This window comes from Xiphophorus hellerii, chromosome 9 (assembly GCF_003331165.1).
Source record: "Xiphophorus hellerii strain 12219 chromosome 9, Xiphophorus_hellerii-4.1, whole genome shotgun sequence".
Classification (NCBI taxonomy): Eukaryota; Metazoa; Chordata; class Actinopteri; order Cyprinodontiformes; family Poeciliidae; genus Xiphophorus; species Xiphophorus hellerii.
In genome coordinates this window covers 30,148,958-30,164,498 of record NC_045680.1, presented here as the reverse complement: position 1 = coordinate 30,164,498, position 15,541 = coordinate 30,148,958, and the positions used below count along the sequence as shown (strand labels likewise).

The 15,541-nt window shown below is 45.6% G+C and overlaps 1 protein-coding gene and 1 non-coding gene across 7 annotated transcripts in view; one reads left to right on the top strand and one right to left on the bottom strand.

The window, feature by feature from the left end:
• The window catches only part of LOC116725334 (synaptotagmin-14-like), a 38,388-nt gene that overhangs the window by 11,207 nt on the left and 11,640 nt on the right, over window positions 1-15,541 (top strand). The gene's annotated exons all lie outside the window — the stretch shown is intronic.
• trnad-guc (transfer RNA aspartic acid (anticodon GUC)) lies at window positions 387-458 on the bottom strand. The gene has a single exon. It is a non-coding gene; the product is annotated as a tRNA-Asp (tRNA).

Below are 15,541 nucleotides of genomic sequence, written 5' to 3'. Positions count from 1 at the left end.
TGAAGGTCCGCTGTCCTACAGTTTTTAGATGTGCCACAGGTACAAAACACTGGAATGAAATGGCTTAATTACCTCCTCCTTGTGTAGATCAGTTCTCCAGAGCCTTAATGTCCTAATTATTCTATTCAGGTGGTGCAGCAGAGGCACATCTAAAAGTTGCAGGACAGCGGCCCTCGAGGACTGGAGTTTGACACCCCTGCTTTATGTGGAGGCCTTTAATAAGCTTTCCAATATCTGCTGCTAATGCTAATCAATCAAATTTTATTTGTATAGCACATTTCAGCAGCAAGGCATTTCTTTTTTTTTTTTTTAATTCCTTTATTTAATCAGGTAAACCCCGTTGAGATCTAGATCTCATTTTCAAGAGGGACCTGAAACAAACTTCACTCCCCGTCGGGGAATCGAACCCCGGTCTCCCGCGTGACAGGCGGGGATACTCACCACTGTACTAACGAGGAGTGATTTCAAAGAGCTTTCCATCATATCAAACACAGAAACACAAAGCAACATAGAATCAACAATCAAAACACGACATTAAGTCAAGTTCCATCAATAAATCTGTAATTGATTACATTTCAAATAAATGTAATCAATTACATTTATTGATTTTTAGATGGGTTTTTAGTGGAGTTTCATCCAGAAAGGTTTACCTGTTAAACTCCTACTGTGTTATATGGAACAAAATACCTGTTGCTATTTTTATTCCCACTCACAGTCACACAGTTTAAAACGATGTAAACAGAATTTTAATGGGCTTCTGGTACCAGGTTCTGTTCACCTCTTTCACTGAGCTGGGACTCCGCCGTCCCTCACAGATATTTGTGCAATTCTATGGTTCCTGTTAGTGTCTAGAATTTACAGGGTTTGTGTTCCTTCAGTCACTCGCTGTTTTTCTTCATTGTTCTTTGTGTTTGTTTTACGACACATGCACCGGTTCAGCCTGAATATTTGAATCTGCAGCGGTCGCATCCGTCTCGGACTGGTTGAAGAATTTATTCCACACGTATGACCCACCGCTGCATATTTGTTTGCATTTATCGGTGCGTCACATGACCAATCAGCTGGCCGTAGCGGCTATCAAACAGCCACATGTGTAGATCTGAACTTCATGAACCGGTTAATGTCACAATGAACAAACACTGCTAAGGCCTGCAGACGCCTTACACTCCTCCGTTGTACATAAATCAACCGTTGGAGGTTTTATTGCTTTGCTATTTGTCCAGAATGAGGCCTTGCCTCTTTAAGGGCCCCATTTCACTGCTACACATGAGTTTAATCAGGATTTCAGGGAGCCAGCGAGTCTTTATCCTCTCTCTCTGAATGGCTGGGTTTTATCAGCATGGTGTGTTTCCTATTAGGTTGCTTGTCTTTGCGGTTTGAGTTGGGATGCAAAGGTCCGGTCCAGTATGAGAGTTTTACTTACTGGACCAGAGTTTGGCCCGAATTTCCATGGAAAGCAGACGTTGCTATGAAAACTCCAAAAAAAAAGTGAGAGAAGTGTGTCCACAGAACTTCAGAGCATTTGATTTAAATCTAAATAATATGCCTGGCTTTTAAAGGAGACCTATTGTACAAAATGAACATTTTGCATGTTTTGGGTTTTCACTGCTTCTAAAAACTCACCAAGTTTTTAGAACAACCAATCAAGTTTTTGATTGGTTGTTTTTAGTCATCACTAGAAGAAGGCAGAGGAACTTAATTTTTTTAAATTATAAAAAACACCCAGCCATTTTTTTGGCAAAATGTTAGTTTGCGTTTGGTCAGCTGGTTTTACCACTGTATGCCATGTACAACGGCTTCTGTTTTGTTGCTGACTTACCATCCAGAAACCACTTGCTGCATTCTGGTTGGTTGGTTGTGCAGGAGGCGCCACATCTGCTTTTCAAAGATGTACAGTTGGATAATTTTTCAGCCATTTAACTGTAAAAAGATCATTCTCCTCCTCCTGCCCCCTGAGCTACGATTTCTGTCAGAAGAAATGCACCAAAAACAACCAAAGAGAGCCAAGAGGCGGGTCTTAACGCTGTCAGTAATCCTCATGAATGAGCTGCTAAATGTTCTAGAGGCAGAGGAACAACTTACCATGACATTGCTGGCCATGCTAACTAGCCTAGCATTCAAGACAGGATCTGCTGTAGAAAGCAAAAGAGGGAGGAAGGATGAGCAGCGCTGCAGGAGATTGTGATTGGCAAGGCTAGGCCCCGCCTCCTGGCTCTGATTGGTTGTTTTTAGTCATCACTAGAAGAAGGCAGAGGAACTTAATTTTTTTAAATTATTTTTACAGATTATCTGTCTCATACCTCTCAAATATGTAAAAAAATATTTTTTTCTTAACAGTCACAGTGCAGCTTTAAAGTCCGCAGTGTGAACGCAGAATGACTTTGAGCTGAAAATGCAGTGAAGAGGTTTTTGTAGAGCTCAGTTCAAAGAAGCATAGTCGGTAAACTGAAAGACGACTCTGACCTTGGCGTCATCTAAAGTGAAAACATCTTCCCTCTGCCTCGGTTGGCGGCGTCCGCTGTAACAGTAACCTCCCACAGCATCGACGCGTAATGTCCACGCGCCGTTTTCACCCCGCCGGACCCCGACTCGGCTTTGACCTGGCGAGGAATGCGGCGGACTCGGGCCTGGTTAATTTCTGCTCCCACACACTCTCCTACCGGCCTGACATTGAAACTCTGGAGCTGCTCAAACACAATGTGCACAGGCGGGCGTCTGTTCTCCTGGCATCTCTCTGTCTTTGTGTCCCTTTATGGAAATGTTTGGCAGGGAGGCCGCCGCTTTGTGGCGTCCGTAAGCACAGAGGGTAGCTGTAAAGCACCATCAAGTGGCACATTCATACTCCGAGCCCGAAGAGCGTACATACGGGATGGATGGATGACTTCTGCTCCTTCCCACTTCTTGCAGTGTGGAGGAGGTTCAGGGAGGAAGAAAGGCTGTGCTTCAGTCAGCTTTGGGACTTATTAGCACTTGGATATGCTCAGAAAGCTCTCAGCGCCGCGCCACACACCATGTGCTCGACTGGAGTGCCTATAAGCCGTCAATGGGTCCATTGTACCAAAACCTCCTCAGCTTTCCTACAGCTCACCTTTCAAAATTAAGACGATTGCTTCCTGGGTCCTCCGACCTAACCCTAACCCTAACCCCAACGGGAATTAATGGAGAAAAACTATTTATAATAAGAACTACATCGTGCCTTTAAAAAGCTAACGAAAACAAACTGAAAATACAGATTACAACATTCTTTGTTTTAACTGACAGCCATCTGGGTAGGCAGTTGCTATGACAACAATAAACAAGCCACAACAATACTAGTACATTACAACTATTACTCATTTACAATTTTTGAGTCTTAAGCCTGATATTAAAAACGAGGCTTAATCAATCCGACTCAACTTTCAACAAGATTTAGAAATCAATAGTTATAGTTTTTATCTTTTACTTTGTCATGTTGTTTACATCTATTTATTATACATTTTCTTTCCCACTCTCTTTTTCCTCTGTACAAAAGAAAATAAATGTTTGACTAAACAAGCTAAATTAACTTTCCAAGGTATAGATATTGAAAAATGTTCTCCAGATTATCATATATGGCAAGTGTGTCAAACTCAAGGCCCGAGGGCCAAATCTGGCCCGCCATAGCTTTTTATGTGATAAGATAAATCTTTATTGTCATTGTCACAAGAACAACGAAATTTAAAAGGTGCCATCAGTCAGTGCATATGCTTAAAAACAAAAAATAACTGTCTCACAATTCACACACAATGTAAGAATTAACAAATAACTGGTAAAAAAACAAAACAACTAATAAATAAGAACAGCCACATTCTCACAGACATCATTCATGATGATTAATGGTTGTTTTTGATTGCATTTAGTTTTGTTATTGCTGTCGGGTAGAAACTGTCTCTGAGACGGTTGGTTCTGGTTCTGGTTGCTCTGTATCTTCTGCCTGAAGGCAGCAGTGTGAACAGAGAAGGTCCGGGGTGAGAAGTGTCCTTTGTGATGTGTTGTGCTTTTCTTAGACAGCGGTCGCTGTGCAGGTCCTCCAGTGAGGGGAGAGGGCAGCCAATGATTTTTTGGGCTGTATTCACAACCCTTTGGAGAGCTTTCCTTTGAGCCGCAGTGCTGCTGTTATACCAGACGCAGATACAGTAGGTCAGTATGCTCTCTATGGAGCACTTGTAGAAGGACACCAGCAGCTTCTCCTTGATGCTGTTCCTCCTGAGAACCCTCAGGAAGTTCAGTCTTTGCTGGGCCTTTTTTATCAGCTCCAAGGTGTTCATGTTCCATGTGAGGCCCTGCTCAATGTAGACCCCCAGGAAACGGAAATCAGCTACCCTCTCCACACATTTTCCCCCAATGGTTAGTGGTGTAATGTCCGTTTTATTCCTCCTGTAATCTATTATGAGTTCTTTTGTCTTTGAGTTGTTGAGGAGCAGATTGTTCTCCCTGCTCCACTGCAACAGCCGCTCCACCTCCCCCCTGTAGGCTGACTCGTCGCCTCCTGAGATGAGCCCCACCACTGTGGTGTCATCAGCAAACTTGATGATGGTGTTGCTGTGGTGGGCAGAGGTGCAGTCGTATGTGTACAGACAATAGAGCAGGGGGCTCAGCACACAGCCCTGTGGAGAGCCAGTACTAAGGCTGAGGGCAGTGGATGTATGTTTTCCCTCTAGACTCCAAATTACAGCAATAGGCCCCTCCAGTTTTTCACAAATAACCACAAAATTCACACAAAAACCAACAGATCCACACATTTTTCTGAGTTTATCAACATTTTTTGTCAAAATTGACCAAAAACATTTTGGTTCAAGTGACCGCTGTCTCAGCCTGACTTGATGTCAAGTTATAGTCCATGACCGATAGAGCGATTAATAAAAGGTCACATTTAACATCATATTTTAGCGCGAATATCGTAAAAATTCCTTACAAATATTTCTAAATTAGCGCCACGAAATCGGTGATGTTGATGGCAGAAAACCACAAAAACAATCCTGGATGGACTGATTAGTGTGAAAAGATGTTCAATATTATGATGTTATTTTAAGGAACACTTTTAACAATTGAATTGGTTTTTATCAATACGATCCGGCGCAACAGGAACTTTATGAACATTCAGATTTTGGCCCAAAATGGAAATGAGTTTGATGCCCTGATATTTGATTAAAAACGACTGAATCCTGGACTATTTTGAATGTAAACAAGAATAAAGAGGAAGATATTTGGTGGTGGAATGATGTCACTCCACCAGCAAAGGAAGATTCTGTGATGTCACTGGCGATTCAGTCTGTGATGTCATCAACTGTAGGATTGTATGTAACACAATTCTGCATATTTTTCATTGCTTGCAATATCACTGACCAGTTCAGACGCAAAGCTCTTTCAGGTAGTTTACCAATCGAGGATTTTACTGATTGTATTTAGGAGAAAATGTCTCATTATACGCCGAGATACCACAGTGGGATGATGGGACCCCACGCGAGAAGGGGAGGCCAGCAAAACCCCCAAGGCAGGTTCCCTCCTGCACACCCGAATGCCTTACACGGGGAAATCCACAGGCTGAGTTACCTTCTGGAAATGGAGAGAGCCGGAAGGTTTGAAGACAACCAGAAACTGTCCCACCTGGAGGCCGAGCTGGAAGAGACCAAACTCCAGTTAAAAAAGCAGAAAGCTCTCAAAGAAACATTTATCAACCAGGCCAAAGAGGCAAAGAGGGAACTTGAGAGAGTAGAGAAGTTCAGTGATCCAGAAGTCCATAACGCTGCGGTCATTGCTTCCAAGGTTCACAACAACGTGAAATACATGAAGAAGAAGAACTTGCAACAAGACTTGGAGGAGTTAAAGGTGGCCCACCTCCTCAGCCAGGAAGCATTTGTAGCTGAAATACAGGCTGAGAGGAAGAAAAGTCAGGGACTCCAAGAAGAACTGGACCAACTCCAGACTTCCTACGAGGAGCTGCGCTCTAAGTATGAAGCAGCCGATGCTCTGCTGAGGCAGGAGGCCGAGACACAGAAGCTTTATGAAGCGAGGCTGAGTGAGGAACAACGACTCCTGGAGAACTTGAGAGCTGAGAAGGACGACATGTTTAAAGAAATGTCCCAAAAGATTTCATTCCTGCAAGACAGCGAGAAACTTTTGCAGGAAGAATTAAATCTGATCAAACTTTCATATAATGAACTGACCTGCAAATATGAAAGCGAAGTTTCTTTACTAAAGCAAGACGTGGAAAGATATCGGCAGGAGGCGACACATGAGAAAGACGCCAACATAGAAAGAACGAATGAAAATCTGCAGCTTATCAACAATCTGAGAGCTGAGAAGGTGGAGCTCTTCCATAAAATGTCCAGAGAAATCACAGTTCTGCAAAAGAGAGAGAAGCAGATGATAAAACTGGACCAGTTTAACTTCTTCTACGAGGAGCTAAAATGTAAATATGAAAGAGGCATTATGGATATACAGCAGCACCGTGAAACATACCAGCAGAAGATAAACCAGGAGGAAACTGCTCTTTCAAACAGAGAAAAGAAAGAGAAACTTATGCATGAAAGAAACCATTCTGAGCTGCAACAACAAGTCGAAAACCTTCAGCTGCAGATAAATCAGGAGCGAAAAGATCATCTGGAGAAATCAGAGGAGGACAAGGCGCGTCTAGACAATATGAGAGCTGAGTTTGCCGTCCTCCAAGATAAAACAACAACTGAGATTCAATTCCTTCAAGACCAGGAAAGGAGTGTCCAGGCTGAGTTGGAGAAGGTTAACAGTTTGTACCTGGAGTTAAACCGTCGGTATGAAACTGATGTCACTGCATTGAAACAGGAAGCAGCAAAATACCAGCAGGAGATAAGTTGTGTGATAAATGATTTGGACGAAGCAAGAGAGGATGTACTGCTGCCCGACACTCTGAGAGCTGAGGAAGAAGATTTCCATCAAAAACACATCCCAGTTTCCCAAGACAAGGAGGAAAACTCACAGAACCAAGTCGACCTGGTTAAAGTCTTCAGTCAAGAGGTTTCTTCGGAGGAGGAACTCTCAGGAAAAACCTTATCAGGTTGTTCCACGGATCCGGAATCCACAGAAGAGACTGAGATCGCTGGAGAAACCATCCTGGAGGATTTAAACAATCCAGATACTAAAACCCTGCAGGATGGTAAAAAGAAAAAATCTAAATTTTCAATTTGGAAAAAAGTCCAAAACATTCTGCGATTGAAGAAGCCAAAAAAAACCCAAAAGATTGAAGACGATCAAGAACATGTTTAATGTTCTTGATTTTGATATTTAGAGGAGAAAGACGTGAGAGGTCTGTGAACGGGGCGCCATGCCACGCTCCGTCAAGAGGAAATTTAAAAACCATGAAGTTTTTTCTCCATCAACTAACTAGAAAATAGATCCCTTCCCGACCCGATTGGAAAAAACGTGGGCAGCACGGTGGTGCAGCGGTTAGCGCTGCGTCTTCACAGAGACCATCTGTGTGGAGTTTGCATAGTCTCCCCGTGTTTGCGTGGGTTTTCTCCGGGTGCTCCGGTTTCCCCCCACATCTCCTAAAACATGTAGGTCAGGTCAGTTGGTCACTGTAAATTGCCCCCAAAACACTTTAAGAAACTCCAACCATGTCCAGTATTATTGTTAAACTTGTAAAATGAATTGAATTAGCCGAACGTTAGCCCTTTTCCCTTCGCTGGTTTAGTGGCAGGCGGCTCAGTGCCGCAACTAGGCTCAGTATTTATAGCAACGTATTGATTTAAGAATTAAAATTTCTTCTTTTAATAGTAATGATTTCTGTTTATTTTCACTGTACTTGTGCTTTTATGGTTTGTCCTTTAGTTTACCTTTTCTACTCACTTTTTATATTAAATTGCACTGAATTGTAGCTCGTTATTCTGTTTAAATCTGTATTTTAAAGAAGATTAGCAAAAGGATCATGCAGTGGCTTTTTTAGGGCGACTGTGGCTCGGTGGTAGAGTGGTCGTCTTGTGACCAGAAGGTTGTAAGTTCGATTTCAGCTTCCTGAGCCACATGTTGAGGTGCCCCGGGGCGGGGCACTTAGCGGCAAGTTGCCCCCCGACCTGCATGTGGGTGTAAATGTGTGTGTGGGTGAATGTGACTGTAGTGTGAAGCGCTTTGAGTGGTCAACATGACTAGCAAGGCACGACACAAGTTCAGTCCATTCACCTTTTTTCTTTGATAAATCCTGTTTTTCTTTTTATACCAAACATAAAAAAGCTGATTTAACACGTTTGGATTTCTTCAGGTTCCAGGTGTTAAATTAAGATTAGAGTTAATCTGTACATAATATTAGATGATAATTGTAATCATAATTTAATACTCCGGACCATGAAGAAGCCCAAACTTGTTATATCTGGTTTGTTTGTTATAAGAAAAAAAACAGGTTTTATCATAAATAAAAGTTACTGTGATCTTTCTGTTAGTCTTTATTTAGAAATACAGATTCAAGATAGTTTAACAAACTTAACAAAAAAGTGCAATTTTAATGAAAAACTGTAGAAAAGGTAAAAAGAAGAACAATCTATGAAAGTATGAAAACAGAGAACTTAATCAGAAATTATTTCCATCACAGGAAGAAATCAATTCTTAGATGAATATTTTGTAATAAATATAAAGCTTTTGTGTTGTTGAGCTTATGTGTTGTCTGCTTGTATAAAAGAGAAGAAAAAGGGGCAGGAAATGCCTAATCTATTTTTTAACCAGCTTTATAGTAAAACTGTAAATTCTGCTGCTGTGCAGCTCGATGTGAACTGCAGGTATAACATGTGGTTGTGCTTGAAGAGGTGCGTTGAGTGAGCAGTGAGAATGATTTATCATGTGCAGCATTTCCATCTGAACACGCTGCCCAGCGTGGCTCTGTGTCTGCGCTGTAAACTTTATGTCTGTGTTCTTAACATCTTTTAATAAAAAAACACGATGGCGAGGGCTCCTCCATGGGCTGCCACCTTATCGTGGTGGAGGGGTTTGAGTGTCCCAATGATCCTAGGAGCTATGCTGTCTGGGGCTTCATGCCCCTGGTAGGGTCACCCAAGGCAGACAGGTCCTAGGTGAGGGACCAGACAAAGAGCAGCCCGAAGACCCCAATGATGAAGGAAAACTTTGGACTTGGTGTTCCCTCGCCCGGACGCGGGTCACCGGGGCCCCACTCTGGAGCCAGGCCTGGAGGGGGGGCACGATGGCGAGCGTCTGGTGGCCGGGCTTTTACCCATGGAGCCCGGCCGGGCTCAGCCCGAAGAGGAAACATGGGCCCCCCCTCCCATGGGCCCACCACCCGTGGGAGGGGCCAAAGGGGTCGGGTGCAGTGTGGGATGGGTGGCAGCAGAGGGAGGGGACCCTGGCGGTCCGATCCTCGGTTGCAGAAACTGGCTCTTGGGACGTGGAATGTCACCTCTCTGGTGGGGAAGGAGCCGGAGCTAGTGCGTGAGGTCGAGAGGTTCCGGCTAGAAATAGTCGGTCTCACCTCGACGCACGGCTCTGGTTCTGGAACCAGCCTCCTTGAGAGGGGCTGGACATACTTCCACTCTGGAGTTGCCCAAGGTGAGAGGCGTCGGGCAGGAGTGGGCATACTTGTTGCTCCCCATCTCGGCGCCTGTACGTTGGGGTTTACCCCGGTGAACGAGAGGGTAGCATCCCTCCGCCTACGGGTGGGGGGACGGGTTCTGACTGTCGTTTGTGCTTACGGGCCGAACGACAGTTCAGATTACCCACCCTTTTTGGAGTCCTTAGAGGGGGTACTGGAGAGTGCTCCTCCTGGGGACTCCCTTGTTCTGCTGGGGGACTTCAACGCTCACGTGGGCAATGACAGTGAGACCTGGAGGGGCGTGGTTGGGAGGAACGGCCCGCCCGACCTGAACTCGAGCGGTGTTCTGTTGCTGGACTTCTGTGCTCGCCATGGATTGTCCATAACGAACACCATGTTCAAGCATAAGGGTGTCCATATGTGCACTTGGCACCAGGACACCCTAGGCCGCAGTTCGATGATCGACTTTGTCATCGTTTCATCGGATCTGCGGCCGTATGTCTTGGACACTCGGGTGAAGAGAGGTGCGGAGCTGTCCACTGACCACTACCTGGTGGTGAGTTGGCTCCGGTGGTGGGGGCGAAAGCCGGTCAGACCTGGCAGGCCCAAACGTGTTGTGAGGGTCTGCTGGGAACGTCTGGCGGAATCCCCTGTGAGACGGAGCTTTAACTCCCATCTCCGGCAAAACTTCGAACACGTCCCGGGGGAGGTGGGGGACATGGAGTCTGAGTGGACCGTGTTCCGTGCCTCCATTGTCGAGGCGGCCGATCGGAGCTGTGGCCGCAAGGTTGTCGGTGCCTGTCGCGGCGGCAACCCTCGAACCCGCTGGTGGACACCTTCGGTGAGGGATGCCGTCAGGCTGAAGAAGGAGTCCTATCGGGCCTTTTTGGCCTGTGGGACTCCGGAAGCAGCTGATGGGTACCGGCAGGTGAAGCGGCATGCGGCTCGGGCGGTTGCTGAGGCAAAAACCCGGGCGTGGGAGGAGTTTGGAGAGGCCATGGAGAAAGACTTCCGTACGGCTTCGAGGCGATTCTGGTCCACCATCCGGCGTCTCAGGGGGGGGAAGCGGTGCAGCACCAACACTGTTTATAGTGGGGATGGTGTGCTGCTGACCTCTACTCGGGACGTTGTGGGCCGGTGGGCAGAGTACTTCGAAGACCTCCTCAATCCCACCAACATGCCTTCCACTGAGGAAGCGGAGCCTGGGGACTCTGGGTTGGGCTCTCCAATCTCTGGGGACGAGGTCGCCGAGGTGGTTAAAAAGCTCCTCGGTGGCAGGGCCCCGGGGGTGGATGAGATCCGCCCGGAGTTCCTTAAGGCTCTGGATGTTGTAGGGTTGTGTTGGTTGACGCGACTCTGCAATGTCGCATGGACATCGGGGGCAGTTCCCCTGGATTGGCAGACTGGGGTGGTGGTCCCCCTGTTCAAAAAGGGGGACCGGAGGGTGTGCTCCAATTATAGAGGGGTCACACTCTTAAGCCTCCCTGGCAAGGTCTATTCAGGGGTCCTGGAGAGGAGGGTCCGTCGGATAGTCGAACCTCGGATTCAGGAAGAGCAGTGTGGTTTTCGTCCTGGTTGTGGAACGCTGGACCAGCTCTACACCCTCGGCAGGGTCCTGGAGGGTGCATGGGAGTTCGCCCAACCAGTCTACATGTGTTTTGTGGACCTGGAGAAGGCGTTCGACCGTGTCCCTCGGGGAGCCCTGTGGGGGGTTCTCCGGGAGTATGGGGTACCGGGCCCTTTGATACGGGCTGTCAGGTCCCTGTATGACCGGTGTCAGAGTCTGGTCCGCATTGCCGGCAGTAAGTCGGGCTCGTTTCCGGTGAGAGTTGGACTCCGCCAGGGCTGCCCTTTGTCACCGATTCTGTTCATCACTTTCATGGACAGAATTTCTAGGCGCAGCCAAGGTGTTGAGGGGATCCGATTTGGTGGCCTTAGGATCTCATCTCTGCTTTTTGCAGACGATGTGGTCCTTTTGGCTTCATCAGATCGTGATCTGCAGCTCTCGCTGGAGCGGTTCGCAGCCGAGTGTGACGCGGCCGGGATGAGGATCAGTGCCTCCAAATCCGAGGCCATGGTCTTGAGCCGGAAAAGGGTAGAGTGCCTTCTCCGGGTCAGGGGGGGTGTCCTGCCCCAAGTGGAGGAGTTTAAGTATCTCGGGATCTTGTTCACGAATGGGGGAAGAAGGGAGCGGGAGATCGACAGGCGGATTGGCGCAGCGTCTGCTGTCAAGCGGGCGCTGTACCGGTCCGTCGTGGTGAAGAGAGAGCTGAGCCAAAAAGCGAAGCTCTCGATTTACCGGTCGATCTACGTTCCCACCCTCATCTATGGTCATGAGCTTTGGGTCATGACCGAAAGAACGAGATCGCGGATACAAGCGGCCGAAATGGGTTTTCTCCGTAGGGTGGCTGGGCTCTCCCTTAGAGATAGGGTGAGAAGCTCAGTCATCCGGGAGGGACTCAGAGTAGAGCCGCTGCTCCTTCACATCGAGAGGAGCCAGTTGAGGTGGCTCGGGCATCTGGTCAGGATGCCTCCTAGACGCCTCCCTGGTGAGGCGTTCCGGGCACGTCCCACCGGGAGGAGGCCCCGGGGAAGACCCAGGACACGCTGGAGGGACTATGTCTCTCGGCTGGCCTGGGAACGCCTCGGGATTCCCCCGGAGGAGCTAGAAGAAGTGGCTGGGGAGAGGGAAGTCTGGGCCTCCCTTCTGAAGCTGCTACCCCCGCGACCCGACCTCGGATAAGCGGAAGAAGATGGATGGATGGATGGACGATGGCGAGGGAAGAAACGCAGTTTAACCTGATTTGGTTCTAATTACAAAGACAGGAAATCCACCTGCCACACATACGGCTGAGAGAGAGCGAGACGGGGAGGCCGAACAAAACGAAGCGATTCTTTATGTGTGAGGATGACAAATAACCTGACTGTCCCAGTGTCGAATACTTTTAAAAATCATATTTGACAGGAAAGTATCTTAATGTGGCAATAAATGGAACAATAATACCAAAGATGTATCTTGATTTTGACCTTGAATTTTGATCCAAATATAAAAAATGTCACATGGACTGTTTGGCATATGAGAGATTATTTTAAATACTTGACCATTTTCTAATGAATATACTGCAGCATATCACTGTAAAAATCTTTAAAATTTGGATGTAAACATAGAAATGTGCTTTTTGAATACAATTTTATTCCTATTTGCATGTATGGACACATCTAAATACAAGCTGCTCTTTAATATTCTATCAATCAATCAAGTTTATTTGTTTTGCACATTTCAGCAACAAAATGTCAGATTAAAGGGCTTTAAATAATAAAAACACAAAAATATGTTTAATGTACAATTCAATTCAAGTCTTTACATTTGAATTGAATTGAAAACAAAAATCAAGTCATAAAAACAACACATAGTCACCAATTGAGAAACCAGAAATAAATATTACATTTTGTCATCATTAAAATCATCAATACATCCCATAAGTTGGTCCATGGACCTTACCACAGAGGCCGCTTTTCATTGGCTGATGCCCATTCTACCTGGCCGTCTCACAAACACACTTAGCTTCCCGTTAGCTAAGAACAGCATAAAGGCAGAACTGATACAACTTCTACACCTTGAAGCCTGCCTGCTACACAGTCTGACGTTAGCTAAACAGATCAATATCCAATGTGTCTGTATCTGACATACACTAAAGATTTTATTTTAGCAGAAAAGGCTTTGGACTAAACTGTTACTCTGTTAGCCACGTTAGCACCAAGTACAGCTAGTCAGTCAACCATCGCTGTGTTCAGGGAAGCGCTGATTAATAATCGATAAATAAATATCAAGCCTGGAAACTTGATATCGTAACGGACTGAATGTTATGTTTTTAACTAATCTTTGCTCGTCTTGGTTGCCACGGTAACAGGTGTGCATAAACTACAAAGAGAGAGAGAGTAAAAAGGTAGGAGTGGTTTTGAGTTGATCACCTGTTCAGGTTATTTTACCTTTGTTTCCCTTTGCTGTGGCTCATTACAGCCGCTGTAGTTTCTAAACGTTGGACTAATTACCTCGTTCGTTTGTGAGTTTATGTCATTCACAAACACAACAAACATCAAATAGAACAAATATATTTCATAAAATGTTAACAAACAAATGGCTTCTACCGCGATAATTATGTGAAATTAAATGAATTATATCCCAACTTCAGAAGATTTGCCTTTACCTTTACAGAGCTCTTTGGTTCCTCCTATCAGTCTGTAGCTTCTCATATTGAGGTCAAAGTTCAGATCTACCATAACTGACTGACACCTGCTGGCCTCAGGTTTGCAACCAGCTTGTGACTGAGAAACCAGTAACCTGCTCCCAGTGACAGAGTCTCACTGAGGAAGAAACTGCATCAGGTTTTCTATCACTTTAATATTTCTGCTATAACTGAAGGATATATAAAATAAGTCAATAGAGTTTAATTTACAATTTTTATGTCTTCGTGTCATGAGGTAGATCTCAGCCGGCTGGTGAGAGAAAAAGTAGATCTTGGTCTCATAAAGTTTGGGTCCCCTGATGTAGAGGGTGTGTGGATCTGCCGTTTTCCTCATGGAGCAAAACCGTTTTGCTGTGACGCTCAATGTTGGAGGCGTCGCGAGGCTCAAACACCTTGATCTCATCCAACAAGGATGACATGAACTTGTTAGTTCCTCTGTCCATGTAGCAGCTGACATATTGTGAAAATCCGGTAGAAATGATGCACTAATCAGTCATGTTTACATAGAAACAAAGCGCCGCCAGGCTTTGTTTGTGAGACTTGCGGTCACGTGGGTCGGTTGTGGGCGGAGCTTGGTAAGGTCCATAGAGCAGCTGCTCCCGTCTTTTATCAAACGCCTTTTGTTTTTGTTTTGTCTTTAATCATTTAAAATGAGCCACAAACTATCACTGCTGCTTCTACATCATCATCCTGTTTGATTATTCTAAATTCATGTTTGGTTTGTTGGGGTTTTACTGGATTTTCTCCTGGAATCGGTTCTGTGGTGTGTTGCTGCTGGATTCACGAACCGACCGAACCTGTTGGACTTTTATCGGCTCTGTGGTCACAGAGGTCTGGAAAATCGGCCCACAATCCTTAAATGGTGTGAACCAGACCTAAAACTCACAAGCTCTACTCCTCCTCTCGTCTCTCCACTGCCCTAACGCTCTCTGACTCTGGTCGCTATGGTAACGTTTAATATCCCTTCAAAATAAGATACAGATGCGCCACAAAAACGAACATTTTACTTTGGTGAAAACTTTAACTCAGGATAACGACTAATGGAGCCCTGAGCTTGTTTCTCTGCAACCAGACGGTCCATCTGGGAGAGACGAGAGACAATGAGACCGGAAGTGTTGCTGATGCTCAGGGTTCTTGGTCTCTAGTGGAGAAGCAGCTTGAAGCTTCATTGCCTCATTAACATCCGGTCACCATATCATGCAGAGCTTGGACTGTGGGAATCACCTGCCGGGATAAATCCATCCTCCTGTCTCTTCTCTGGGCCTTTTCCCTTCACAAAGAAACTTTCCAAACAATCTGATCCGTTTCTGACTCATTTTGCTGCTTGTGGCTCCATGTTGGCGGCAAGACGGAACCGAGAGAATCCGGTTAAAAAATTTTCAAAATAAAAGATCCTCTAGACTCAAATAATACACAAAAAGGAAATATTTAATTATTTATTGCGCGGCCCGGTACCAATTGGTCCACGGACCGGTACCGGTCCGCGGCCCGGTGGTTGGGGAAAACTGTTCTAGCCCATATTCTGTAGCATATCACTGTAGCTTTAGGCTACTTTGAAGCCATTTACTGCCACCTATCGGCAATACGGTGTATTACAAGCTATAATTCATATTCGCTAAAATAACATGGGTTACATAAATATTTAGCTTCTTTGCGAAAAGTTTAGCAAAGAAGCTAAATATTTAAGAATTAAGTTAGTATCTCTCATATCCGTCACAGAACATTGAAATTTAATTCGCAGGATGTCAGCTGATTATTGACTATTAGG